At 35.0% G+C, this 26,296-nt stretch overlaps 1 long non-coding RNA gene across 3 annotated transcripts in view; it reads left to right on the top strand.

Moving 5' to 3' along the window:
• Window positions 1–26,016, top strand: part of LOC107501015 — a 30,288-nt gene extending 4,272 nt beyond the window's left edge. The window contains exons 2-3 of one of the 3 annotated variants that reach the window (XR_001594659.2): window positions 888–4,726; window positions 22,868–26,016. This is a non-coding gene — a long non-coding RNA (uncharacterized LOC107501015). Of the gene's footprint in view, window positions 1–887; window positions 6,752–22,867 lie in introns of those variants that run through there. The other 2 variants (XR_001594658.2, XR_001594660.2) reach the window with 2 other exon arrangements.
• The last annotated feature ends 280 nt before the right edge of the window (window positions 26,017–26,296 follow it).

Genomic DNA, 26,296 nt, shown 5'->3' with positions numbered 1-26,296 from the left:
GTGTGTGCACGTGTGTGTGCATGGGTGTGTGTGTGTGTGCGCGCGCATGCATAGGCAGGCATGTTGGATAGTTAGGGAAGGAGAATAAAAATGTATGGACATAGAGGGCGTGTCCTTTTCATGAGGTGAGGAAACTATTGCTGGATAATTATCACCACCTCTTGTTTTCCAGAGTAATGTGCAGCCTGTGAACTGGAGAGCACATCTTTGTACTTAAAAATGAGGGATTTTTGCTTTCTTTGAAGCAACATAGCATCTCTGGGTGGTAGTTGGGTATAAAACAAACAGAGACGCCTTTTCTCTACATGCTGGAAGCAGTCATCCCTGTTGCCAAGGAAACATCCTCAGGCAGCAAGGGTCACCTTCGGAAACAATTGGAAGACTTCAAAAGCAAATCAATAGAGAAACGCCACGACCTGAGCTTCCTAGCTAATGTCGCCTCCTATCTTACATGTCATTTTCAACAAACACTTGCTTATGTGATTACTATGTACTGGGAAGTAGGAAGGCAAAATTGAATATGTACTAAGTCTAGCCCGGTGTTTTCAAGCTCTGCTCTTAGAAGCCTGTGGTTTTTGGTAGAAATGCTTCGAGAGGGGGAATGAACAGACACAGCAGCCTGGATGGCGGCTTGACATTCAAGTTTACAAGAGAAGCTGCATTTAAGGCTTCATTTGCAGAAAGTTCCCACTCATTAAAAAAATACAGATCTTTACTAGTGCAAGCACACTTCATTGTATTTTGTCTAAGTTAGTGAGATTTTTTAAAATTTTAACATCTAAAAATGTTTTGTCATGTATTGAGTTTGTGCAGATTTTGTGTTAATAAACCACAATTCATTCACTCATTCATTCATTCGTCCTTCTACGAAATATTTATCATTTCAGACTATGAGCCAGGTACTGACAGGAGATGAAGGACAAATAGAACATAGTTCCTACATTTAAGGTCTGGGGGACTCAATCTGATGAAGAAGTTGGATACAGAAACAGACAATGGAGTCATTGGCAGAGGGACCACTCGAGGATGCTTGTAATTCTTCCTGGGGAGGTAAGGCAAAGCTTTGAGGAGAGAAAATAATTGAACTTAGCCTTGAAGAATGGATAAGCGTTAAGCAGAGTCCAGCGCTGGAAGGACATTCTAAGACACAGAAAACAGCAAGAGATGTGAAGAGTAGATTTCATTGGCATTCCGTTGATTGACGATCAGCATTTATTCGAGAGTGTGTCTGGAGATGAGGTTGGAAAAGGAAACTGAGTCTAGGTCACAGAAGTCCTTAGATAGCATAAAAAAGTTTATTATGCTTTACTGTTAGTTTTTCAGATTTTTCCTTTATAACTTTAGATATAGTGAAAGGGATTATTTAATGCTGTAATAAATATAACTTTAACAAGGCTGGTAGTTCTCCTTCCTTTTTCCCTTTTGTGATCCATAATTATTTACAATTGCCTATGTGCTTTCAGAGGGCTTAAGGAATTGGAACTTCTGTGACACTTTATTGTCTAAAGCAATAATTGTGATCTCTAGGATCAACTCTATTGCTACTAAAACTTACAATAGTATTTGATTTATTAAAATGCAAATAACAGAATTTTACGATAGCAGTTAGGATGACCTCCACTTTCAAAGTAACTAGTAGAATTAAGTTGTCGGTACAATCATTTCTTGAAATCACACACCTTTTTTTTTGTTAGAAAATTAAAAAATAATGAGTTCTGACAGTTCGTCTACTAACATGTGAAGCTGCCCACTGACATGTTCCTTTTTAACTCTCTCTTCATGAAGGACAAGAATGAAACTTTGTGTACAAGAAAACCTGGTGAGGGGAGGGCACGTATGTTGGAGAGCTGAAGCTTTTGGCATCATTTAGGTTGGCCACCTGTTCTAGCCTGCATTTGCTGAATAAATTAGATGCTCTGGGGAGACTGTACGCAGCTGATTGGTCTGCCTTGTTACCAAGGCAACTATTTTTTCTCTCTGTTCTAAGACTCTGAAAGGGTTCATAACCCATTAGTACTCCTCTGGGCAGAAACATGAGAAAATTTCTTTTCTTCTCTTCTCTTTTTAAATTCCTGGTCAAGATGATGGAATTAGTGAAATTTAATGGACTACTCTTATCATATTGTTTGTTCAGATAGTATATTTTTCAAATGTTTAAAAAACTTAGGTCCAAACCTTAAAGGCATATAAATAACAGCCAAATGGAGGAATGTTAGTGATAACTAATAAAAAAAAATTGAAATATTTTTCATTTCAAGTAGAGTTTGTCCAAAGCAAAGCATGTAAAAATACAGATTCTCTGAAATCAGTTTAAAAGGTAGCGAATGAAAGGCTATTTTCCCCAAATTATGCCAGCTATTATTTTTTTCAGGGTTTTCCTCACTCTACAGAGACAATGAAACATGAAAAGGCAAAGGTTTTATTAGATCCACCAAAGCATAAGTCCAGGGGCTAAGTGATCATTTTCTGAATAACAAAGGGCTAGGAAAAGGATGGGGAGATGGCTGACCCCACATTATGGTAAAGCCATCAGAAATCAACATGGATTTTCACCCCCAAGTGACATTTAGACCTCAGCGTATTAGTTTTCTTAGACTTTATAATCTCTGTTTGTTTTTTCTCTCTACCTTTGTGTGCTTTCCCTTTGTATTACAAATTTTCATGTATTAAAAAAAAAAAAGTAAGATTCCCAAACAGATACATTTCTCCAGAACCTACCTTGTATCAGGAATTTTATGTTATCTCATTTGGTTAATTTCTCATGTCGACTCAATGAGTAAGATATCATTTATCCTCTCATAACTAAGTAGACTGAAACTCAAGTAGATTATATAATTTGTCCAAAGTAATGGGGGTTGACATCATACTGACTTCTAACTCATTCCAAGGCTATGTTTTTCACTATGCTATGATTTCTCTAAAGTTTTGTAATAATGCTAATAAAATATGTCCTTTCTGAACATTAAAATATTGGGGAGAAGAAAAACAGATGGAATCTTAAAAAATTTAAATTAAGCCTCTTGGAGGACTTCTTGTTCTGTTATTGTGGATTTTTTTTCACAAGTAGAATGCAACTCCAGGCTCCAATTCACTACAGTGCTGAAGCGTTTTTATACATATTAAGAAGAAAGATTTTGCCATACATGGCAATTCCTTTGACATTTTTAAAAAATTATCTTTCTATAAATACTAGAGAAACTGATTAAAGTTGAACCTTGAGCACCTATCTTATAACTAGTTTTGTTATTGTTGTAATTCTTTGCAATTGAGGAAGAACATATATTCTCCAGATATATATACAGCAGGGGCACTAGGACCTTGTGTGAGATTAGTCTCATATTTACATCATGGACAAAACTTAATGCAATTAGATTTACTCTGATTTCAGATCTTCTACCAATTAAATTCTGTGTTCTGATGTTTCAAAGCTGGAATTGATGTTTTAAAATAAATATTTCTTAGATATATATTGGAATATTTAAAGATATGACCACATCATGAATAGGCAGTTTTTATGAAGCACAGTCCTCAGTGTCTAATAAAGCAGTGCAGATGTTTTACTTGGTGTGAAGGTATACTGTGATTGATTCCAGGTAGGTTAAGGATTTAACAAACACTCCATTACATGGTCGTAAATATGCACAAAGACATTATTCTCTTAGAATATGAGGATTTGGCAAAAGAATACAATTCACACTTTAATTTTTTGCAAGAAAGATGGATTTGCTTTATCCCCCTCCTATCTCCAGCAACAGTTTCATGTTTGAAAGTTTCTCTGATGAATAAGGCAATTATTTATACTCTGAAGAAGAAAGTTGTGTGAAGGCAATCTATTTGCATTTTTAGAAGTACCTTTATTTAAGTATATTTGCTTCCATCATTCTCTTCCGGTTATCTAGATGAGATTAAAATGCTACTTTTGTGCTCCAAATCGTATCCTGATGCCGAATTCATTCAACGTGCTTTCAGCAACCATTTATGGTCCCCCCCGCCCCCCCACCGTGCCAGGCGCTGTGTTATGTGCTGGGCCGTCCTTTCCCTTCATGAACTCAGGACAGTCAGTGATCTCAGTAGGGTAAATGCTGCCACGGAGTAATGAACCTGCAGTTTGAGGAACATATCAGAAAGTGTTTCCCAAACAGAGAGATTCTTCCTGAGTCATCCTCAGTGTCTCACGCTGAAGACCTACCGTTTGTTTTCTTGTTTTCACTCAAGTCTTTGGATGTGTCATTTTCCTAGTACAACTTTGGTTTATCTCAATTCTGTTTTTCCTCTCTGCTTGTGCTACCAAAGTCAATTTGAACAATGACTCTCCTGGAATTGTTGTACTTTGTTATCATTGTATAGTTACTTCTCTCACTAGGTAATCCTGGCTTGTTTCTTTCAGCATTGCATTTCAGTTATTTATCTACTGGAAAGCAAAATTTTAAATTGTTGACCTATTCATTAACTCAAGTGGCAGGGGGTGTAGGAACGCTTTTTCTTGAGGGATCCTCTCATAAAGAGCGCTTGTGCTGCAGCTTCATGTAAGACACACCCTGCCCTCAATCGAAGGCCGCTCTTCTCCCACGTCTGCCCATCTCTGTTGAGTACTTTTGCAACACCTGCCATCAAGTTGCATGTTACCAGCTGGAGGCCACAACACCAACCAGGAGAGCAGCTGGCTTACAGTCATGAAAGTCGGCAGGCACCTTCCACCAACACTGGAACTCAACATACTCTTCAGGTATGGATTGATCTGTTGTTTTAAGTCTGAACTTTAAGTGCCTTTTTCTTTTCTTTTCTTTTCTTTTCTTTTATTTTTTTGACAAAAGAAATCATATTGAACATAGTTTTCTCCAATTTGCTTTGTTCCCAAATGATTTAGAGACGTTTTCGTATACTCAAGTCAGAAAAGAAATTTAGTGACAGGTTCTGGGCAGTCCAAACCTAATCTCCGGGAAGGAAGCCGTGGCCATTCTGGGGAGGCCAGAAGCAGCACTCGGTAGGCCACTGTCATGATATGACTCAGCTCGCACTGCCTTTTGTCTCAGTTTGTCCTGTTCCACCTCATTTGGAAAGTGTTTGGGTCCTACTTGGATCACATTCAGCTTGGATCTACACTTGATTCAATCAACCCCGGTCAAGGAGACTGATGGAATCCACTGCGGGGAGAATGATTACAATCGCGCTTGTCTTTTTTTTTTTTTTTTCTATTTCTCATTTTCTAAATAAAAGTGGCTAGCCAGCACCCACTGTCAACTTATTGGCTCAATCTGAACTACTACCCAAGGTCTCTTTTCTGAACCTTAATTCTTCTTTCTTTAAACTTTCTTGACTGCAAACTAACATCTCCTATTTCTATCCTTCCCCCTTTTTCCCCTCTGGGCAACATTGTTTTACTATAAACTATAACTTTACTGATCTTAATTTTTCCTTGACAATAATTCTGGTTCTCTACTCGATTGCGTTATTTTAGGCCTTCTAAATGACCTTACTATAGAATCGTCTCCTGTGTAAGGCACTCCTAGGTAACCTTCCAGTGGCTTTGGAGTGGGTCCTTGACAAGTTGAATCCTGATAGTAGAGGAACTGAAAACGTACGAAGGCTTAAGAAAGTAAAGTACATTTAGGAGAATTTAGGGGCACAATATATGTGTGAAGGTAAACGTAGTTAAGTCTAAAAAAGGTTAGAAAAGTTTATGGAGAATTTGAAGGCAGTGGTGATCCCATGAAGAATTCAAATAGGGGAACGGCATGATTAGTTACACATATCAGAAGAAAGCTTAGTTTGGTGAAAGACTTAAAAACTTTTGAAGAATTATTAAAGTAATCTCAAGAAATATAACCCAGTGTGGTGGCAGTGGAGGTGGAAAGTGGACAACAAATATGTGAGCTGTTTAGGAGGTAGAATTTATAGGACTTTGTGAGAGACAAAGAGTTGTGGTTGACTCTGAAAGCTCTGATATTTGGAGAGGCCGAGACAGTGTTATCATAAAAAAAGAAAAAATGCAGAAGGATAATGCGTGGCTGAAGTGTGTATGTGTGTGTGTGTGTGCGCGCGCGTGTGTGTAACATATTTACTTTGGCTTACATTGATTTTTAGAAGCCGTTGGGCCATTTAATGGGAAATGTCCAAAGAACAGATGGGTTTGTGGTGTGGTAACCCAGGAAAAAGATCAAGGTCTGAGTCCTAATGTTGATGGGCAAAGCTAATGAGGGGTGAAGGAGACTGAGTACAAAGAACTTCCAGGAACAGAGCAGCTTTAAGGAGAGAAATCCGGGGGACACTTATTTTCACAGGATGAGAGCAAGAGAGGAATCAGCAGAGTTTAAAAAGAGATTCAAAGCCTGGAATTTACTTTTAACCATACAGGAGAGAGTGATTGATTGAAAGTTAAGAAGAAAAAAATTCCGGAGAGGAAAGTATAATTAACAGTATTAAAAATGACGGACAGGCCACGTCAAATAAGGCAAAATTTATGTAGACCTAGGTGGTTATTACTAAATGACCCCTCTGAGCACCTTACTCTTGGAGAGTAATTAAGTAATTAGCTTCACCTGCAGTATGTATGTGGCCCCTGGTCAAAGTAGGCAGCCTTTGCTCTCCTATGACACTCATGACACTGTTTCTAACTGATGCGGCACTCAATAGTCCTAAACTGTTTCTTGTTTCTGACCACTGAGAACTACAAACCTCTAAAGTCTGTTAAATTAAGAGCTTTAAAAAAAAACATAAATCAAGTAATTGTTTTTTTTTTAATGATAAAGTATTAAATCATCATCGTAAAATTTCACAAAATATATAAATATGAAATAAAAGAAGTCTAAATATGTGTGATGTGTAATGAAGTCTAAATATGTATAATGTATAATGAAGGGCATAAAGAATCTCAAGACAAAATGTCCTGCTCGATGATAATTATTGCTTCTTCTTTATTATATATTCTTTAACATTTAAATGTATACTCTCTGGAGATTTTTCTGTGTATATACATTTTTAAAATAAAAATGGAATTTTACTATTCGTACTGTTCCTTATCAGCATTTTGACTTGACTGTAAGAAATGTCACTTACAGCTTTTCATGTACACAACAGCCCAAGGTTTTCACCATGTTATTAATGGCCACCTGGGATTCTGTTGGCCCTCTCGCAATTTATATAACTGATTTCCTCCTGATGGCCATTGACATAGTTTTAATTTTTAATATCATATGTAACATCAGGATGGGTACAGTTTTACAGATGTCTTTATACATTTGCTGGTTACTTACTTGGGAAGCAGTCTCTGTGAAATGGAATTTCCGGTCAAAGGTATAATGCTAACATTCTGACAGAAGTCGCAGAATTCCCACTGATAGCTTAAGAATTCACTACTTTTTGTTCTGTACTGCTGCCCATAGTGGGTTTAATAATTTTTAAAAAGTGTTTTCCAGCTTGATGAACTATCAGAGTCTAAGCCTTTGCCCGACTCTCTGGGTCGTGATCCATACCTAGGGCTCTTGTGCTATGGCTTCCGGTGAATCTAGTGTTATGATGATAAAGACTTTCCACCCATCCTCTGTCTCAAGGGAATTATCTTAGTACTTAAAATAAAATGTTTGGGTCTTACTGCTCAGATTTCAGTGGAAGTCGCTCATTTGCAGTTGCCGAATGGACTCTCTTCTTCAATGATCTCCTCTACTGGAATACTTTGCCAGCAACTCCTAGAGGATATGAAGTTTTATAAAATTTTATTTCCTCCTTCATCCTTGCCCTAAGTCTACTTTTTCAAGAAAATCTACTCCTGCTCTTTCCAATAGACCAAGAATATTTACCTTTGTGTTGGCCTTTATCTTCAATATGTAAGTCATTCATGTTTTGCCAGAACTGAATAGAAAATAGACTCCCCAAATTGGACAGCCAGGGCTGAAGACTCTTCCCAAATGATGATGATAAAAGTGCAAATCGATTCAAGGCAGATTTCTTGGCAAAGCATGAACCAGTTCTGTGGCCTAACTTTCAGTCTCCAAAGATTAAATCACACATGAGCCTTTTTTCATTTGAATCACACTGACCAGAATTTTGTCTGGAGAACTCACAATATAGGTAAAGTTTTTGTTCCATCTTTGATTTCTGGTAAGGAAGCTTCTCTGCCCTAAAATCAAACTGTGTAGCATTGACTGGAATTGCTCAGGGACAAATGACATCACAAGAAAAGTTTGGTGCAATTCCAGGACTGTCATATTTCATGGTCCCTGCTTCCTCATTCCACTGAGAATGATACCTGGAAACTTCTCATCTCACTTCTATATTGAAGATTTAATCTGACAGGTCCCTTAATGATCATTACTCTCTCATTTCTTGACTAGAATGTGAGCTATTTAAGGTCACAAAATCTTTGTAAATGATCTTTGGATTCCCCACACTCCCAAAGGACTTATTCCAGAATAAGAGATACTGAATGAATTCTTTTACCTATAGGTCATGCTTCCAAGGAAGAATGCAGACATATCAAAGATAGTTTTTAAAAAAGAAAGAAAAAAAACTGAGCTTTTCCCTATTTTATTGCCACCAAATTTATTCAGGCTACCTCTATTCTCTCACTCCTCAAAGCTTTTCTAAATAACAGAAGGAATAAATGGCTAACCCTGGCAGTGATTCTTCAAGGCACAAATCTATTTCATATTCTAGGAATTTGGTGCTACTCAGAATGCACCTGGCATCTCGTGATTCAAAGGTATCATTTTGCTTTTTATCTTGGGAGGGTTCCAGTTCTTTGGTCATAATTTCACCATGCCATGCTGCTGATTCATTCTTCGTTTCAAAATTTTGGCCTTTTCTCCCATTTGGAGACAATGCTGGTCAGGGCATTATTTAATGAAATGCTCTTTGGAATATTGTCTGAGGATGTTATGAAAAAGCTCTGTTTCTGTAACCTGGAAAGCACAACCAGTACCCCCTTAAATAATCTGAAATTAGAACTATTTTCAAAAGAAGAGAGTAGAGAAGAGCTCGAGCTCTTCTTTGAACCAGGTTTATGTAAAAGGATGTATTCACGTTGGGGTTCAAGATGATAAGCAGGAAAAAAAGTCAAGGGCTGAGTTCATTTTTCTCTTCACCCATCTAATAATACAGCCTCTGTTGAAATATTTATATTTGTAATAATTTCCTTGTCTTGAGTCAAATAACAATTGTGGATTGATATATAGCCTCTTTTATCTTAAACTTCTGGAATTCTAGGCAAGGGCTGAAGGTAACAACTCATGAAATTTGATCTACAAGAAGCTTATTATTTAGTAAAGATGAGAGAATGTAAGGTAAATGGAGGAAAATGTTTTTCTAGACAGAATGCAGCGTTTTTGAACGTCTAACTGCCTTCACTTTGTGTCAATGCTTCTCATACCTGTCTGCACATTCAACCCCTCTGAGGCACTATAATAATAATAATAATATAGGCCAAGATCCCACCCCAAATATTCTGGTTCAGTTTTGTATTTGGAACTTCATATTTTTAAAACCCTTAAGTGATTTTAATATGCAGCCTGGCTGAAAAACACTGATCTATGGTTCCCTGCTATAGCCTGATAGTTCCTTAATAATTCCTAGTGGCTCACAGGGTTCATGATGTTACATCTCTCAAACATCCTTTATGTTAAAATAAGAAAATTATGTTTCCTATAAAGAAGAAAATTTACTGTTGCCGTATATTTTCTCTCAAAATGGGTTTTCACAAAGCGGAATGACCATCACTCAAGTATGTGAGGAATGCGATAATTTCTTTGGCTTCTCTGGTTTTATCGGGGCTTCTACGGGATCCCTAGACCCTGTGGAACACATCACCGATCTGCTGATAAATACATACTGCCTCATTCCAGAAGATGCTCACTGAGGGATCTACTTTCAGTCACCTAGAAACAACTTTAATCCCTTACTGAGATGCTTTTCTCCTAACCTGACACTCTTCAAAGTAAATCAACTCTTGTGTTCTCCAGTCACTATCTGTTTCTTGGCCGCCTTTGGCCTGTGGGTCTTCAGGAAGGTTGCATGGCATCTCTCCCATGTAAAACAAGGGAGATAGATGACAGATTCTCTTTAAGACACTCTTTTAACTTTAGGTTCAATAAACCACAACCTAAATAAACACTTAAGAGAACCATGAATGCTATTCAGAGCTAATAGAAAGAACAGTAGCCTTCATGTTTTCTGTAATTTTATTTGTAGAAGCTAATTATAGTCCAATCAAATTGTAATGAAGGTCCATGGACTCGGCATATGCATACGCACACAGTAATTCATTAAAAAATACAGAACTCATATCTAAGGCCTGGTGCTGGCTGTCATAGGAGTTATATACATTTATCAGACAATCTCTGCTCTTACAATTTTACTATTACTCATCAGAGCACTAAAACAGGTACACAAAAATATAAAATACAAGGTCGCAAGGTTGTGATTTGTACACACTAAATTCTACCATTCAAGGGGAATCTTTTCCACCAGCATAAAACGTGGCGAACACCGAACGACGAGCAAAGCCCCCGTCTCTTCTCCGGACATGTGTTCTTTCCCACTGCAACCGCTCTGACCGGAAGGTCTTTATAAGTTATTTTTTTTTGACTTAATTGTAGACTCACATGAAGTTGTAAAAGTTAATACAGAGAGATTCCATATACCCTTTATTCAGTTTCCAACAATGGTAATTCGCAAAACTTGTAAAACCGTAGTGTGATATCAAAAGCAAGACACTGACATTGATACAACCCAGTTTTACTTGTACTGGGGTGCGTGTGTGTGTGTGTGTGTGTGTGTGTGTGTGTGTGTGTGTAATTCTATGCGGTTTCATCTATCCTGCATGTTCCTGTTCCCACTATTACATTCAAGACACGGAACAGTCCCATGGCCACAGGGGCCCCTCTGCTTGCTCTCTGACAGCCCCTGGCCTCCCCACTACCTGCTCCTTCCCCTCCCCCGCACCGCAGCCACCACCAACCTATTCTCACGGCCTAGGATTTCGTCATTTCAATAAAGTTAAGTAAATTGAATCGTATAATATTTAACCACTTGAGACTGGCTTTTTCACTTGCCATAACATCCTTGGGATTTATCCAAGTTATTACATATATAAATAGTTCATATTTCTTTTTATTGCTGAATAATGTTCCATGTATTCCATGGTAGGAACCGACCACGGTGTGCTTAACCATTTGCTTGTTGAGGGCCGTCTGTTTTGTTTTCAGTTTTTTGCTATTATAAATAAATATACTATAAATGTTCATGTACAGGTTGTTGTGTGAACCTAAATTTCTATCTCTCCGGGGTTAACTGCCTGAGTGCAATCCTTGGGTATTATGGTAATGGTACAGATGATCTTTTATGAATACAATTTAATTGTGTTTATCCCCTCCCCCACCTCTTTCGAAATCCTTTCCATGGCATCTCATTACTCTTAGCATCAAAGAGTAGACATCAGGGTCTGCAAAGCCCTGACATATCTGGAGTCTGGTGTTCTCACACTGCTCGCCTAATGCCTTTTCCTTCCTCTTCCTCTCCTTCCTGACACAAGGGGCTTTCTCTTAATTTCTTAAATGTGCTATATGTTTCTATGCTACCATAGATGCCCTTTAATAGCGGTAAAAATCCTTTAATATCAGTAGTATGTCGATGAAATAGTCTGCAGTTGAATTGGATTTAATGAGTTCCCTCTTACCCATCATACAGCTCATAATCCCCATGCTCTTCATAGCGAACTCAGTTCTCTCAAAACCTACAACTTTTTTATTTCATAATAAAGCTCATGACACCCATGTTCACAGAGGTAAGTCCTTCTTTTCCCTCAACCGTCATAACATCATCTGATGGGATAACATGTCTTAACAAGTCAACTTTCTAGCAAGTTAGTATGTATTGTTGACCTAATATGAGTTAACAGTTATTTATTTATTTTGATGAACCAATTCTATTTCCTTGGTGGTAAGAGTTAGTTTTTATACAATTTCACTATTTAGTACTATGTTGACATTTACTAATGTTATTAATATGGGGATATCTGGCCAATATGAAAATGATGGATTATTTTTTATGACAAAAATACTAATTCGATGATCTTCAAAATCAGGTTGAATAGAATAAAGTTTAAAATTATGAAATGATAAGGTGATTTATTAGTTTTTGGTGTGGTTTCTAAATGTTTCTAAATGTCTTATTTAACACCTCTAAACTAAACCAATGTCAATTCTAGTGAGAGGCAAATTAATAAGCAAAGAAACCAATCAATCGATCAAATGACTGTGTTCTGTTTCTCTGTATTAATTATCATACCTAATATTTTCTTCACACACATTTTGATTATCTCTCAAAATGTATAGTTTAATATTGAACAGAATATAAAAACCACTTAAAAATATAGTTTGAAAGCTTTTTCTTTCCAGCTTTATATTTTAACTTTTTTGTTCTTCAGCTTTTGTTTAACCTCCTATCCTTTCTTATTTCTGCTTAAAGAAGAGACTTGAACAGGTAATCACAATTTTCTCTTCATTTCAAGAATTAGGTGAAGGGTCTCAGAGTTAGTTGTAAATGGAAAAAGTTAGGCGATGATATATTTGACTTTCATTTAAGACCTGCAAACTGTAATATTGGAAGAAAAAGTCACATTTAAGAAATTTACAAAAGAACTTATGATAGTAAGAATTCTTTGCCTTCGTAACTGCAAATTTTAAAAAGCTTCATTCTTGCCGTGGGATTCAGACATTCAGTGGAAATAATACTTCTCAAGGCATTTAAATGATCTCAAATAGGATCTTTAATTATTATTTTATGATGCAAAAGACCTTTAAAAGGGTAAAGATGATTAACTCTAGGAAAAGACTGAGAAAAAGAGACACTTAATTTGTAAGTAATAGACAACCTAACATTCTTCACAGAGAACCTAATTTTTTATACATTAATATATGGAATCATAATTTAACTTACATTCCTTGCTAAATTCCCAAAGCATTGACACTAGATTGTCAAATGAACATGAATGCTTGTGTCCATAGAGTTAATCTGAAGCCCAGTAGTCCTAACACATATACACATACTAAAATAATAATTTCTTGTGACCAATAGAGGTCAGATATCCTCATATGAATAAAACTAGTTAATGAAATATCATTAAATTATTTCTCTTATTTATTTATTTATTTATTTATTTATTTATTTATTTATTTATTTATTTAACAAATATTTATTATGTACCTACTAGATACTTAACACTATCTTAGGTACAGGGACACATTAATGAGCATTAGGTAGATGGAGTTTAAAGTTTCTTTAAAGACCTGACACTCAAACACAGTAATAAATCTATCATTTCAGGTTGATAAATGTGCTTGGAAAGAAAGGAACATGGCTTTCCGTGAGTCATAGCAAAGAGCTTGATTTTCGTTGGGGGTGGTGGTCTGGGAAGCTTTCTTGAGGAAGTGAAGCCTTAGTTTAGATTTGAAGGGTTAATTGGAGCTGAACGAAGAGTAGGAGTGGGTTGGAAGGAGCACTCCAGGCAGAGGAACAGCACACGCAAAACCCAGGTGAGAGAGGCAATGCCACACGTAAGACATGAAAGAAGGTAATTGTGTTGAGTTCAGTGTCAAGATGATAAAAGTTAGCATGGTTTAGGGGCGGAAATGTACTCAGGGACAGGACCAAGCATTATAAATCATTTTGATAACTTCTGCAAAAAAAAAAAAAAAAGTCATTTTTCCTATTGCATGTTAGTATCAACATTATACACAGGTACAGGTATTTAATTTTGGAAAAAAAGTCAGCCAATATAACATGAAATTTTGGAACATAAAATATTGAACGCTATGTGAACTGCACATGGGATAAATGGGATATACTTCACTATTTAAGTTTCCCACATCATGTCCCATGATTATTTTTTATCTAATAAAAAAAAATGGTGATTTGAAAGGTGATATAAAATCTCCATATCAGAAATGTTTCTGGCTTATGGGAAACAGAGCTCACGATTCAGAGAGGTTTAATCCTTATGAACAGATATTGTTCACCTAACAAGAAATCTAGAAAAAACCTAGAGATCACCAAGGCACACGCTCTTCCTAACTTTCTTTTCAGATATACTTAATGTCTTGGCTTCTCATGGTTATCAGATGTCTGACATATCTCCAGGAATCAAAATAAACTAATAAATAAATAAGTCTATGTTCAAGGCAGAAACAAAAGGGAAGAGAGAGTACACACAGTTTATCATTCTGTACCTGTAGTTTTTATCAGGAAAGAAAAACACTTTCCCAGCAAATTCAAAGCAATTCTCCACTTCTGTTTCACTGGCCAAAATAAAATCATATTGTCCCCCTTATCTGTAAGGGAGTCTGAAAAGGAAGATTCGGTTTTTCTCAGACCCTGTGAAGAGGCCTAAAAGGAGGAAAGGATGGGGAATGCTGCTTGGTTGTTTGATTAACAGTGCAAATGCATGAAGACATCGGATTGAGAGAAAATTTTCCTTGAAAACCAAGAAGAATATAATTTGTTTTGGACAAAGTTATTCTCCAAGGTTCTGTTTCTCCAATTAGAGTTTTATAAGTTTTCTACAATGATGTCTTGATTTTATTTTTACTTTTATGATCATAGAGAAAAAAATTAATGCTGGATCATATGATCGTTTGTTGAATCACATGGATAGCTGGACTTCAACTGCTCTTTATGTTTTTTTTTTTTTTTTTGATGTTTAGATCATGTTGGCACCAATGGCACATCTTTGATGGTCATCAGCTAGTAAGAAAAGAAGAGAATGTCATTAAGGAAGTACATCATGCTTTCTTAGAAGTGAAGGTCAAGTGATATCATGAAAAACTATACAAATAAAGATTTCACAGGCGTTTGAGTAGAGAAAAGGGGTAGATGCATTGAGGTAGCACAGCAGACTAAATGCTTTCAAAACCATGTCGTGGCAGTCAGTACAATATTCAAATTTCAAACAGATTATGTTTTAGTATATCAAGATGATTGCCTACATTAAATTAATAAGATTAATTTTAATTTTATCTGCTTTATAATTTGGTTCATATTTAATTCGTATGTTTCTACAGTTGACTAAACCTTCTGAGCATAAGATGTTTATGTCTAGTTTTATATTTATACATGTTTACAAGTATAGTCAAAACAATGCAAATCAACAGTGGGTTTATGGGTTAATATATTTTTCCTTTAAAGAAGTTTCATTCAAATTTTAGAAACAGTGTATTGGAGGGCCCTTCAGGTTAATTTTGGACAACCCTGAAATTACCTTAGCCTTCCCCTATGTCAGGAAAAACTAGCTATGTCAATTTTTGCTATTTCACATTTTTAAAAGAAGCATCCAATACACTCATTCTGCATGTTTCAAGATTTGTTCCACAGATTCTGTGTTCCAGTCCATGGAACTGACAGATCAAAAGGCATTAAAATTTCTCGGAGTAGTATCTATTGGAATCTTTCGTTCACTGTACACAATGAACTGTTGACCTAGAATTTTAAAGTTGGTAGTATATAATTTGCTGAGGAAAATCAGGAGTGTTTGTGCAGAGAAAACTTGTAAAGAAAAGTTTCTTGATAAAGAAGCTCTAATCAAAATCGAATGGGTAGGCTCAAACAGAACACAGGAAGTGATGGCCCATTTACATCAAGTGTCTCAGTTTCCAGGATCTCAGGGAGGCTTAGGGCTCTACTAAGGACATTTTCTATGCTAATAGACACGAGGATTAGGACTGGATGTCTTAGAAGATTTTTTTGGAAAGCGGAATTGGCTGTTTAGAGGTGGGAGTGGGGTGTAAAGCATGCATTATAAAATGGTTCACTAAGCAGCGACTCATACTTTTCTTGCTCAGATTCTGATCGCTGTATGATTGAATTTCTCAACACCACACTAATAAATTATGGTAAAAGCTATAAATAGATCAATCTAAAGTGTAGTTTTAGGGAAACTGATACAATCTTTGCAAGCTTTTCAGAAAAAATGCACCCATCCTTTATAATCAAGGAAACAATATGAGTGACCACACACGTTTTAAAGCCTCTTATAAAAATCTCTAAGGTTATTTTCACAAAATATTTTATCAGGCAATATTCAGTTTTAAAAATGGCCATCAGGACACATGGGACATTGAGAAATGGTCAATCTTTTATAAAAGGGATGACAGCATAAATTACAAATAATAACATAAAATAAAATAATGAAGGTTCTGGGCAATTTGAATACTTCAATGAAAGTCACAGCTCTGTACGAGAATAAAAAAGAAATGGGGATACAATTAAAAATTTGAATTCAAGATTGTGGACAAAAAAATCAATGTTTATTTTGAACAAATCTTTATTTTTATTTTATTTATTTTTTATTTTTTTAACAGTAAGGCATACATATATTTACACTGCGTGTTGACCTTGCATAGTTAGATTTCTTTCTGTCACCACATATTTGACCCCCTTTACCCCATCTACCTCCCCACACCTGAGCAAATCTTTCTTGAAAGTAGCCTTTTGAGTTAGCCGATATAACTCTATTGTGTTGGTTGTGTTTAGGATGGAAGGCATATTCATCCTCGGCAATGACCACACAATGGCAGATTATAAAATACATTGGTCATGACCTAAATAAATATCACATGGAACATTTCTGCAATCAGAAATGAGAGGATTCAGCTTTAAAACTCAAGATTTGCTGCATAACTCCTCAACGCTGAGTGCAGCAGCCGCCTTGCGGCTTTGCTCTTTCTGGAGCAATCTGTATGTGTACCTGTCAGCCATATTTTCTTTTATCAGATACTGTTGCTAGGGCAACCACCTCCTTTGTACAGGCCCAGGATAGCTGCTTCTTTTTGGAAACGGACTCTGGGCTGGTTGCCAGATTTTCAGTTCCCAAATTCAAGACTCTACTGTAACTTACTTAACTCTTTCATGGGCCTGAAAAAATAGAGAGTGTAAAAGCTTTAAAAATTTTTTTATCTCTCAAATGAATCAGAAACTATCATGTGACTGACATCTAGAAATACTCTTTCGCCAGGACACATGTTGTATTAATAAGGACAATAAATAAGATTGATTTTTAAAAAAATAATTGAAAGGGAGACAGGCATTATTGATGTTTTTCAGAATACGAGGCTTCAGAATAGTTATAATTTTAGTTCAGTTTACAGCTCTGTAATTCTAATTCAACGTAGAGAATAATTTGTTCACACTAAGAATAGGCAATGGATTTTTAGTATATTCTTTGCTGTTTTCTATAGAAATGCAAAATGTATCATTATTACAAAAGAAAAAATAAAAGCTTCCGAACCCAGTCTTTGTATAATCATTTGAATGAACCACATTCCTTAATTGTTTGAATTTCTCCTGTTTTTACTGCCTTTATTCTAGAGTGATTTTCAGATTTCAAGACTAAGGGGCTTCACAGGCCTTTTGGTCTAACTTCTGCCTCATTATCTTATGAAATTGTTCTTTCCATTTTTGAGCTCTAATTATTATAAACTCTTGATATTCTGATAAAGTCTGAGTATAATATCCATCTCTTTTTTCTACTTGTGTATCTCAAAGTCATATAGAAGAAATCTAGACTTCTGTTCATATTACAGCTTTTTAGTAAGACTAAAAATAGCTATTTGCATCCCCACGTGTAGTGGTCATGGTGGTGTGCCTTCCGAAGACCCAGTCACCTGGTTGACAGATTCCAAAGGCTACACCTTGGATCCACTGGGATACTAATGATAGAGTATTCTTTCTCCAGGCTGCTCTCACCCAATGACTAAACACACTGCCATACTTGAACAAAGCTATTCCTTCCCTAAAGGAAATTCTTCTAAGATCCCAGTTTGGCTTGGTGACTTTCTATTGGTCTGGTCAAGATTTTTTTTCAGAACTGCACTGTGGTCTGAGGCCCTTCCTGTAAGATTCTTCCTTTCTTTTCTTTCACAGAGTCTGTGCTGAGTCACAGTCTTAAGACTCTTTCTACCTACCTTGGCTCCTTCTCCCTTTATCTTTCACAGATATTTTCCGATAAATCTTGTATGTCCAATCCCATCTTGACATCTGTTTGCTGAGAAATTCAAATTAACACAGCAAGTGTTTGTTTGTTTGTTTGTTTGTTTCAGGATAAATATTCTCAGTTCATCAGTCTTTTCAATATGTAGGTAATACTTTGCAGGCTTTTACCTTCTAGGTGCATTCTAGTTTCTTGGTGTTCATAAGTGAGACCCCCATGTAAAGCGAACATCTCCCAGAACCATCTGAGTAACGGCGACTAGAGCTGCATTTGCTCTGAGTTCCTGTATTCTGAGTACAACACTTGATAATGAATTTCAGGATGACATTAACATTTTGGGCAACTATATCACTCTGTTGATTCCTAATAAACTTCAAGAAAACCAAATGAAGAGTTCGAATTCAGTTAAATAAAATTCAAAGGTACTTTGGCTATGCCCTTCAAGCCCTTTGGGATTTGAATCTAAGACTTTTTCACATCCACTATTTGTAATAAAATTCCTCTTTCCCTGTCTTATATAGGCAATTAAAAATCTAGGCATAGGTATTTACATATGTTCTGAGTTTATTCTATTTGAAAAACTCAGGCCATCTTACCACACGTTGTATTATTTATCCTATAACACATCATATTCCTTATACTTTCTGCCACCTTGGAATTCCATAAGCATGATAGCAATCTTCAAATCAAAGCTATTGATCAAAATGCACAGTCATGAGTGAGGAGAAGCCACGAGAAATATCTCTTTACATTAAATCGATCATTACCTTTGGAGAGGGTCATTCATTCAATTACATGTCTGTTCAAACATGCCATTCATAGCATTTTTCTCTATATTTTCCATGAGGATATCATAAAGCACACAAACTCGTTTTCTTGGTTTATAGATAAGCTATATCAAAATATCATATGATGTGTTTTGAACCCATGTCAGTGCTCAATATATTAACCCTTTGTCTCCTTAGAGCATAAAATCTATATGTGATACTATTCCAGAAATGGAAAGGGGATGGGGATATTTCGTAAATATGTCTAGCTAGTATTAACAGAGTTTATTTACCTTGGTACTGTTAGCCATATAAAGAGATTAATAACATTTCAACTCATTGTATGTAATAAATTTACTTTTCCCTCTCTTGCTACACTGTTAAGAATGAGGTGGCTCATTAGAGAATCATGACAAATAGAAGTTCACTGAGAAGTGAGTGAAAATTCTCAGTGCAAAGAAAATTTCAGTAAGCATGGTTATGGAACATAAGATTCCAAAGGTTCGCTTATGTAGGATTTCCAAATCCTTTGGACATCTATTTATCATTATTAAATGAATTTGGAGATTTGAAATGCAAAATTATTTAATGCTCAGCAATATCATGTCTGCTGTAGATAATCAAAAATGGATGTTGATTTTGGCTTTCTTGTTCTTTTTTTAAAAATATATATCATACAAAGTATTTGTAGATTTTATGTCTGTTTACACGAATGCAATTTTCCAAGTAAAATATTTAAAAATAGAATTAAATTGATAGCAGTGCCCTTATTCTAAAATTACCATGAAAGAGTACATGCTTGGGAAAATTAGTATTTCCATTTACTTAAGAGGCTTTCACATATGGATACTGAGGGATAACTGTAGTTAAATTTCTAGAGAGCCAAAAGTCCTATGTGAATTTTGACCGTGGGCATGGTGGGGGAGAGTGAGGGTAAGTGGGCACCTCAACCTCTGCATCGTTCAAGTATCAAATGCGTGTACATGAAAGGCAAATATATGTGCCCAAATTCAACTCTTTCATATGCCCCGCCCCCTCTGCCAGTTTTCTATGGTGAGAGTTTAAGGTTTTGTTTGGTTTTGTTTTTACCTTGAGAGGACAAGTTATTCTTTCAGGTTCTGCCCAGAGAAAAACACCAGTTTTAGAAGAAAAGATTGTTTTTTTAACCTCTGCTCAAAGTTGTATGTAAAAAAGATAATTTATTTTCTCTTGAAAAACTTAAGTTTTGTCATTCTGTTTTCATGTACTAAGCTAGAATTTTGCTTCCTATGCCTTGCTCACAGATTACAGATATAGCTTATGTTCTTGAACTTAATAATTATCATTTACCAATTTCTGCGACTCCAAGAGGTAGTATATTCAACATTTTATAGTGGATTACTTTGTTGCCAAAAAAAATAAAAACACAGAAAAAAGTTTAATGAAATCTTTTTGCTTCCCTTACTAAATCTCCAGATATACGCATAGTTAAAACTTGGTATTTATTCTTTCATATTTTTATACAAATATGTGCACACATACACCTGGGAACATTTTTCTGTATATGCTGCTCTGTAGCTTGCTTCTTAAGCTTCCTTTTTTCCTCTTTTGTCTTCCCTTCTTCTTTCCTTTCTGTCCTTCCTTCCTTCTTATAACTACAAACACTACTGTGATGAGTGTTCTATTTCTGTAGCATTGAATAAATTTCTATAGAATCACAAGGGAAGGCAAAATAGGTATTGCAGAATATGCTGTACCATTTGACCCTCTTTAAACAGTTAAGAGTGCCTAGTCTATCCCATATTCAACCACGTATTAAAATATTTTAACTTTTGCCAAAATATCTCATTGTTTTCATTTGTATTTATTTGATTATTAAAATTTAGCCACTTATTATTTGTTTATTGGCCAATTCTGTAAATTCTTTCTTGCATGTTGTTTCACGTTTATAGGAAAGTCTGTGAATTGTTTGTTCTTCTTTTTTTGTTTTTAAAACTAGGACTGTCAATATATTATTGTATTTATCTGTAGGCATTTTTGATATTTTGTATAGTAACCTATTACCTGTAAAATGTATTGGAAAAGTTTCTTCTACTGTTTTTCAGTTTTATTTATGATATTTTCAATTTGGTTTATGGGACTATTTACTATAAGAACATTTTAATTATTAGGTTCTCAAATATATCAATTATTTTACGGTTTCTGGGTGTCTTATCATTATTAGGAAGGCCTTTTTCATTCTAAAGTTATAAAAATATCTTTTTGTTTTTACGTGTAAGTCTTCAACTTGTATGGATTTAGTCTGAGCATAAAAAGAAGTTGTGTAATACTTTAAAAAATAGTTACTGTAATTTCTGCGTAAAACATTATCTGGTTCACTTTTTTATTCACAGATTTAAGATAAAAATCTCTATTCTAGAGATTTTATAAATATTCTGGAGTTTTATAAACCTTGTTCCTGCTTCTGGGCTCTTATCTTGTCTATTGATCAATATATATATATATTTTGTGCCACTATTATATGATTTTATTATAACAACTTTATAATACATTTGTTCATTTACCCAGTTCTTTGTATGTTTTAAGCATTGCGTGAGGACCTGGGAGTATGTGGGCAGAAAGAAAGATAAGGCCCTTGCTTGTGTGGAACTTAGTAAAAAAGACTGATTATGGCGAACAAAGAGAAAATGTGATTACAAATTGGTCTCAGTTCTATACTTTACAATATTGAGTCTTTCCACTGCACAAAACATATCATTTCATTTATTCAACTTTTTGTTTTGTTTCGTTTTTGTTTTCAACCTCTTATTTTGGAACTGTGTATTTCATGTTACAACTGACCTTTGATATTATATATAATTTTAAAATATTTTTAATGTGATATAAGTGATAATTGTTATTTAAATGCTTAAGATTTTTGTATAATTTTTAAAAATCTGGCAGCTCAGCCAAGCCTTCTTATTCTAATATTTTTCACTTGATACTTTTTGGATTTTCTGATAGTTTTCATAAAATATTTATTCTTTAATTTCAATACTTATACAGATAACTTATTTTTCTTAACAAACTGCAATAACAAAGGCTTGTAGAACATAAATTAATAATACAAATGCTAAGTGCTGGTACTGATTATAATAAATGCTTAATTTTTTTAAATGGCTTAGTTTAGCATTCCCCATTAATGTGTCATACAATGAATTATATTACTATATTTTTCAATATGGAAATATTCTTACATTCCTGTAGCAAACACTACTTTTTTCTTGGTACAGTATTCTTTTACTTCTGTTGGAATTTATAAACTAATATCTTTAGGATATTAATAAATCACCTACATGTACATGATGCTGACCTGTGATAGTTTTGTGCTATCTTGTTCATTGGATTTTAGAGTGATATCAGCTTTATAAACAATATTTGAAGGTTTTTTTCTGTTCTTTGAGGCAAAATACAGAACTCTATCCTTTGCTGAAACCTACCTGTAAAATCTTATGGGTCTGGTGTTTTTGTTATTGCTTTATTGAAGCTTTCTAAATCTTTCGTTAGGTGAGGTTAGTCATTTCTATTTTCCAATAAAATATTTGTGTTTACAAATTTACTGATGCAACTTTATACTTTATTCCTATACAATATTTTAACCTTTTTTTTTTTTTTTTTGCTCTTATGGTTATTTTTTTTTCTCATTTCTTTATTCTTGGAAACATTTTTAAGAAGATTTCTATTTTATTAGTATTTTTAAAAATCAGCTTGCTTTCATTTAGTATGTTCATTTAAAGTATTAATTTATATTTTATTTTATTGTTGCTGCCAGCCAGCATTCTTTGGTAGAAGACTGATTACAGAATACATGTGTTTAGATAGGTTTAGATAGTTTTTTTTTTTTTTTGCTAGAACAAGAGACTAACACGTAGTTGAAGAAGAAAGAAAGAAATATATACATTTATGATGTATTTTGCTGCTTAGATGGAATGTTTTAAAATTTCAGCACTTATGTTTTTAAATTTTTTGATTCTTTTCGATTTATTTGTCATAGTGGCTTGCCCTTGATTTACGGGTGCAATATGTATTCAATTTCCACTGAGAATACTAACATTCTACTTTCCTGTATTAATCCTGTTTTACTGTCTTTGTTTGAGCTTCTTTTCAGGATATTGAGTATCCTCCAATGTCACATTATCTGACAATATCACAAATTTTTGGAATTGACGGTGTGGATCCATATGATGCAGCTGGTATGGACTTCCTCCACACAGCACTGAGCTAGGAGTCTCTGTAGCTGTGTCAACAGGTAAATATGGTTACTCCTTTTATTACAAAATAAATTTGCATTGCTACCGGCATATCTTTTAGCTATGACACTTTTTTGTTTGTTTGTTTATTTGTTTTGATGTTTTTCACTTTGGGAAAACCAGACATAATGTTTTGAGAAGCCATTTTTTTTTCCTGGTCATGGGAGAATTGTCAAGAGTTTTTTGGTTTGTTCCTCAGTGTATACTTTCCAAACTTCATCTTCTGATGGGGAGATTTTAGAAGTGTTTGTTTCTGGCCTGAATTTTAGTTGTCAGTGGTAAGAATGTAGGGAAAGATTTACTGTAGAAATTAAAGTTTCTGGAGATTTTATTGCTATGCTGAGTCATTTTATCCTGCATATGCGTTGTGACTAGAAGTTAGCTGGAGAACTATTTATTTTTTCTCTCTTTCCTAACACCAATAATTGAAATCTGCTTCGGCAAAATTTTCACATTTCTTAGAGATCAGATCAACCCAGATCCAAGCATAGTGTAGATGGCTACGGTCACGTGTGTATTGAGATGGGACAGTTTTTGCAGTTACTCTGTAGTGCTCCAGATGACCTCCCTGCCACCTCCTCCTTCAACTCAATTTTGGGTTATTTCGTTGAAAAATACATTACACTTAATCTTTAGTATAACTTTGTTCTACTTGAGTGCAGTAATGAGTGATATCCACTTGATATCATCAATAAATTTCTTTAATTTCTTGTCCATTGATAGCACCTGTCTCTGTATGTCTTTTTTCTTTCTCTTCATTTTTCTTACATGTAATCGTTTGTTGGTGATTACAATTAAAAAAGAAGAAATGTATCTAGATCAATATGTCAGTAAGAAACTGAAATTTGAAACTGGGTTCCTTTAACAATTAATTTGATTTTTCAATATGTGCTCCTTAGTCCAATAATTTCTTTCCAGGGCATTCTAAGCTCTCATACATCACCAATGCAGTTTGCCAATTTTAATGTAAGTTATAGAGTTAGTGTTGAGTATGTCTAACATCTGCAGGTTCACAGTGACAGAGTGCAAGTAATTTATTAGGCATCTCATTGAAATGGGTGGGATTAATGGTCTTGTTTGTTATGAAACCCCCTTTTTTTTTTTTCCTGTCTCTGGAAATAGAATTGTATGTAAATGCATCCTATATTTTCTGCAATTACACAAGCTCATACTGGAAGGTTCAGGACCCAGAATCCAGTTTCTCTAAAAACTAATGTAATTCTCTTCTATCGTTCCAAAAACTGTTTTACCCTTGTGGCTATCACATCATGTATTGGTCTAATCGTCTATATTCCTGCAACCGAAGTATTACTTAGCTACATTTTGTAGATATAGAAACTGAGGCTTATAAAATTTAAGAAATTCCCAAGAAACCTACTGAGAAAATGCTAGTACCCAAACTGTCTTTCTTTAATATAATTGTGTTTCTTCTACCTAGAATTATGTTTAAATATAAGTGAAAAAAAATTAAACAGATATTTTAACAACTATTTAATCTTGCAATATATGAACATGGCCAGAAGAGACTTGCAAAGGTAAACATGATGTGAATCTGAAGAGTTAGTGATTATGTGGTTGAGGAAGCAATGAGGATATAAAATTATCTATTTCATTGTGCGCATTGAAAGAGATAATTATCATAAACAACAAAATACCAACAGAAATATCCACAGCAAGCCCCAGTTTTTATAGTTGAAATAGTATCTTTCCAACGTTATAGAATAGGAGTTGGCTCAGGCACGTTAACCTGGAGCATCTGGCAGAGTTTGATCTCTAGAAACTTGCCTGTTTTGTGTCCTTGTAAATGCTTCCTGCGCTCCTGATGGCTCCTTGGCTCCAGTTCTTGATCATGGCATTTGGCATCTGTTCCACTTGGCTCTAGATTTCCTTGACCCCTGGCTGCCCCTGCCAGCCCCTGTGACCTGGGTCTTCACCAGGAACTGAACCTGCTGCTCACTTGCTGCTTTTTAGTACTGACTCTGCAAATTCCTGGGCTAAATTCTGCTTAGCCTGGCAGTAGGTGTCAGTGGGGACATATGTAGGCAAAGCAAATGTAGGGTTATGTAACTACCCAAACAACTCTTGCCAAATTCAGTTCAGGCAGCAACATTCATTTCAATATGGGTTAGGTAAGTAGAAAATGAGTCTTTTGATCAGAACTCTTAATTTAGCACTTCTGGGGTTTGATATGCCATGCAATAAGATCCCTAGTTTTGCCTTTTTGAGCATGTTGTAGAAAAGATAACTAAAAAAGAAGAAATTTCAAATGGCATTCTGGATTTAAGGCAATCCACAATAGTATGAAACAGTCTCAAAAAATTTAAATGTCCCTATTGTATTTGGATGGTTCAGGATTACAGATTCAGAATCCCAATGGACACATTTAGGTCCATGTTATTCAAGCTTCTGGGTTAGAATTAGATCTATTTTCTTTCTAACTCCCTCCCTTTTCCCCTTATTCCCTCTCTTCCTCCCTCATTCCTTTCCTCTCTTTCTGCCACTCTGTTACTGTCCCTTGTCTCTCTTTAAAGCTGAATATACTTACTGTAGACAGTAATTAGGATGCCTTTGATGGCCAACAAAGACTAACCACAACAAATGTCTTTATAGAATGTCTTATACAAAATGAGGTTGCTCAAAATGGGGGAATTTGCCTGCTTATTTCTGAAAGATAGTTCTTGAGCAATGTAATGAAGGAAAAGGTCCTGCTTTCAAATGAAGACTATTCTATCACAAGTATCAATCAGCCATCAGAATGCAGAGGTCAAGAAGCCTTATGAACATTCCAGTTGCTCTTTGCCTTTATCTGTGAAAAAAAATTTTTTTTTTTTACATTCTAAAAGGTGCATACTATTTGTAGGACTTAATTATGATTTTAATTTGCATCACCCTAATGATTAATGTTGTTGAGCATTTTTTAATGTTCTGATTTGACATCAGTTTTTCTTTCCTCTGTTGAGTGTTTATTCAAATTTTTAACCTAAATTTTATTGGGCTGTTATCTTATTGTTGAGTTGTAAAAATTCTTTATATAATCTAGATATACATGCTTTATCAGATATTTATTTTGCAAATATTTATTTTTCCCCAGTTTGTGGCTTGTCTTTTTATTTTATCAGTATCTTACAAGCAGCTAAAGTAAATGTAAATTATACCTGAAGAAGACAGAGTAAATAAATTTCTTTCAGAGTTCAAAATTTTGCATAATTATTTTCAAAGAGAAAATTTTGAGTCTGTTTATAAATCCCTTTCTCTAAGTTTTTTTTTTTTTTTTTTTTTTTTTTTAC

The sequence above is a fragment of the Rousettus aegyptiacus genome, unplaced genomic scaffold (genome assembly GCF_014176215.1).
Source record: "Rousettus aegyptiacus isolate mRouAeg1 unplaced genomic scaffold, mRouAeg1.p scaffold_m13_p_8, whole genome shotgun sequence".
Classification (NCBI taxonomy): Eukaryota; Metazoa; Chordata; class Mammalia; order Chiroptera; family Pteropodidae; genus Rousettus; species Rousettus aegyptiacus.
The sequence above is the reverse complement of the archived record's forward strand: the minus strand, read 5'-3'. Positions and strand labels throughout refer to the sequence as shown.